Below are 4427 nucleotides of genomic sequence, written 5' to 3'. Positions count from 1 at the left end.
GGCAAGATAGAGAACATTTCTATCACCCCAAAAAAGTTCCTTATGTCCCTTTGGAGTCAGTCCCTATTGCCCAGTCCCGGCAGCTGCTTACTGGCTTTCTATCACTATAGATTAGTTTTACCTTTTCCAGAATTTTATACAAATGAATTCATACAGTCTGTGCTTATTTCACCTAGCGTAATGTTTCTAAGGCTCATTCTTTTTCTTAAATATCAGTAATTGATTTCTTTCTATAATGGAATAATTTCCATTGTATGATATACCACAATTTCCTTATCCATTCAACCATTGGGTTGTTTTCTGTTTTTGGCTATTACAGATAAAACCGTTATGAACATTCATAAAGAAAACTTTGGCCATATGTTGTCATTCCTCTTGAGTAAATACTAGGGGTTGTATTGTTGAGATGTATGGTAAGTATGTGTTTCACTTTATAAGAAAGTGTCAAACTTTTCCAAAGTGATTCGATCATTTTTGCATTCCTGTCATTCGTGTGTGAGAGTTCAGATTGCTTTAAGTCCTTGCCAACATGCCCTTCTATTGTAGCCATTTTAGTAGAAGTGTAATAGTTTTTATTGTGGTTTTGATTTGTATTTCTCTAAGGACCGGTGATGTTAAGACTTCTTCAAGTGCTTATTAGCCACTCGTGTATCTCCTCTTTTATTATTCACAACTCACAGATTGTTGTGACATTTGTGTATCTTCTTTAGTAAGGGGTATGTTCAAGTCTTTTGCCCATTTTTGTGAGGCTGTTTTTTCTATTGAGTTATGAGGGTTCTTTTTGTACCCTCGACATAAGTTGTCATATAAAGGTTTTGCAAGTGTTTTCTTTGAGCCTATGACTTGCTTTTCATTGTCATATGGTGACTTTCAAAAGAGCAGAATTTTTCATTTTGATGAAGTCTAGTTGATCAGTGTTTTCTCTTATGTTTCATTTATGTTTGGCCTATTTAAGAAGGCTTGGCGATCCTAAGGGTCACAAATATTTTGTCTTATGTTTTTTCTGAGAGGTTTTAGTTTTAGTTTGTTTGTTTGTTTGTTTGTTGACTTTTAAACCCACAGCCACCATCATACAGTTTTAGCTTTAACATTTTGGTTTATGATCCACTTTGGCTTCACTTTTGTGTGTGGTATTAGTTAAGGATCAGGGTTCATTCTTTTTTTTCTCACATGAATATACTGTTATTTCAGTACCATTTGTTGAAAAGACTCCCCTTTCCTCCACTGAATCATGTTGATATCTTTGTTGAGAATTAATAGAACATGTGTTAGTTTATTCCTGAACTTTGTTCTGTTTCATTGACCTATAGGTCCATCCTTATGCCAGTTGCACCTTGTTTGGATTACTGTAGCTTTATAGTAAGTTTTGAAATGAGGTAGTGTGTAAGTCTTCCAAATTTGTTCTGTACCTTCAAAATTATTTTGACTTCTCTGGGTCCTTTGCACTTTCATATAAATTTTAATATCAGATTGTTTAAAAGCCTGTTGAAATTTTAAATAAGATTACATTTAATCTAGAGATCCATTTGGGGAGAATTGCCATCTTAATAACAGCAAATCTTCCAATTCAGAAACAGAGTATTTTAAAAATTTATTTAGGTCTCCTTTAATTTCTCTCAGTAGGATTTTATAGTTTTCAGTGTAAAGGTTTTATACAAATTATGTTACATTTATCTTTAAATATTTTCTATTTGGGAATGTGATTATAAATGGAATATAGGAGTTTTAATTCTCCAGCTGTTTTTGTAAGTATAGAAATACAGTTGATTGAGACAAGACCAGAGGCCGAACTCGGGTTCTGACAAGATGGCTGTGCTGCCCCGCAGGATCATCAAGGAAACCCAGCGTTTGCTGACAGAACCAGTTCCTGGCATCAAAGCAGAACCAGATGAGAGCAACGCCCGTTATTTTCATGTGGTCATTGCTGGCCCTCAAGATTCCCCCTTTGAGAGAGGGAGTTTTAAACTTGAACTATTCCTTCCTGAAGAATACCCAGTGTCAGCCCCTAAAGTACGTTTCATGACCAAAGTTTATCATCCTAATGTAGACAAGTTGGGAAGAATATGTTTAGATATTTTGAAAGATAAGTGGTCCCCAGCACTGCAGATCCACACGTTCTGCTATCGATCCAGGCCTTGTTAAGTGCTCCCAATCCAGATGATCCATTAGCAAATGATGTAGTGGAGCAGTGGAAGACCAACGAAGCCCAAGCCATAGAAACAGCTAGAGCATGGACTAGGCTATATGCCATGAATAATATTTAAATTGACCTGATCATCAAGTGTGCATCACTTCTCCTGTTCTGCCAAGACTTCCTCCTTTCTGTTTGCATTTAATGGACACAGTCTTAGAAACATTACAGAATAAAAAAGTCCAGACATCTTCAGTCCTTTGGTGATTAAATGCACATTAGCAAATCTATGTCTTGTCCTGATTCACTGTCATAAAGCATGAGCAGAGGCTAGAAGTATCATCTGGATTGTTGTGAAATGTTTAAAAGCAGTGGCCCCTCCCTGCTTTTATTCATTTCCCCCATCCTGGTTTAAGTATAAAGCACTGTGAATGAACGTAGTTGTCAGGTTAGCTGCAGGGATGTGGGTGTTTTTCTTTATTTTATTTTTTTTGAGGGGGGAGATAGTTTTATTTTAATTTTATGGGCTCCTTTACCCCTTTTTTGGTGATCTAATTGCATTGGTTAAAAGCAGCTAACCAGGTCTTTAGAATATGCTCTCTAGCCAAGTCTAACTTTATTTAGATGCTGTAGATGGACAAGCTTGATTGTTTGAACCAAAATGGGAACATTAAACAAACATCACAGCCCTCACTAATAATGTTGCTGTCAAGTGTGGATTTCCCCCTTCAAAAAAAGCTTGTGATCATTTTGTATGGCTTGTCTGGAAACTTCTGTAAATCTTATGTTTTAGTAAAATATTTTTTGTTATTCTACTTTGCCTTTGTACAGTTTATTTTACTGTGTTTATTGCATTTTCCCAATATGACTATCGTATTTTAAAATTAAAACTGATGGAACATTCTGTCTTGGTCTTCACCATGTGACAAATTGAATGGCAAGAGGTGGATTTCACCAGTTTCTTTTCACTGATGCAGATTTGTGTTAAGATAGTACTGAATGGAGTATTTATAAATTGGCCCTGAGCATGCCTAAAGCATCAGTATCTGACCTTTTTTTAACCTCCTAGGAATTTGAAATAAATGTGTTTGTGTTGTCTGATTAGATGATCATTGGTGTCTTGCCAGAATGTTTAAAAATTACTGTACAGGAAAGTCACAGCAAAGATAGCAGTTGTGACTGACATGTAGGACTTTCATTTTTGTTGTGCCACATTTTTGACTAAAATTTGGGTTATGACCTACCTTTATGAGCTGTAACACTCACTGCAAAGGTCTACAGCTTCACTCCTGAAGTTAGCGAGACCATGAACCCACAGGGAGGAAGAAGTAACTCCAGATGCGCCACCTTTAAGAGCTGTAACACTCACTGTGAAGGTCTGTGACTTCACTCCTGAAGTCAGCAAGACCACGAACCCACCAGAAGGAAGAAACTCTGGGCACATCTGAACATCTGAAGGAATAAACTCTGGACACACCATCTTTAAGAACTATAACACTCACCATTAGGGTCTGCGGCTTCATTCTTGAAGTCAGCAAGACCAAGAACCCACTGGAAGGAACCAACTCCAGACACAGTTGTATATAACTTTTTATCATGTGACCTTGCCAGATTTACCTAGCATTAGGTTGGTGCAAAAGTAATTGCATTTTTCGCTTTTTTTTTTTTTAAGCCATGGCAAAAACCGTGATTACTTTCGCACCAACCTAATAGTTCTAATAGCTTCTTGGTAAATCCCTTAGAATTTTCTATGTATCCAATCATGTTATTTGAAAACGCAGTTTTATTTCTTCCTTTCCAATCTGTTTCTCTTTATCCCCTACCTCGCTCCTCCTCCCTTATTGCACTGACCATGGCCTCTAACACAATACTGAACAGAAGTGTAAAGTGCAAAACATTCTTGCCTTGTTTTGTGTCTTAGCGGGAAAGCATTTTATATTTTACCAATAAACTTGATATTAACTGTAAGATTTTGGTACATGCTCTTAATCAGTTTGAGGAAAAACTTTTCTCTTTTTTTTCTTTTTGCTGAAAGCTGTTTATTGTTGATTGTTTTATCTTTTTATTTTGAAATTTTAGGCACAATAATTGTAAAAAGAAAAACCAAAAAACAGATTTTTCATATATGCCTCATTCAGCTTTCCCAATGTCATTGTCTTACTTAACGCTAGTACAAATATCAATTAGCAAATGAACATGATACAGTATTAACTGAACCACAGACTTGATTCACAGTTTTTCCAGTAATGCCCCTTTTTATGTTCCAGGATGCAAAGCAGGATCCCACATAGTAATG

General features: G+C 36.2%; 1 pseudogene; it reads left to right on the top strand.

The window, feature by feature from the left end:
* The first annotated feature begins 1783 nt into the window (after positions 1-1783).
* Positions 1784-2366, top strand: LOC105552050 (annotated as a pseudogene).
* The last annotated feature ends 2061 nt before the right edge of the window (positions 2367-4427 follow it).

This window comes from Mandrillus leucophaeus, unplaced genomic scaffold (genome assembly GCF_000951045.1).
Source record: "Mandrillus leucophaeus isolate KB7577 unplaced genomic scaffold, Mleu.le_1.0 Scaffold541, whole genome shotgun sequence".
NCBI classification, from domain to species: domain Eukaryota; kingdom Metazoa; phylum Chordata; class Mammalia; order Primates; family Cercopithecidae; genus Mandrillus; species Mandrillus leucophaeus.
Note: the sequence above shows the minus strand (reverse complement) of the source record. Positions and strands in the feature narration are given on the sequence as shown.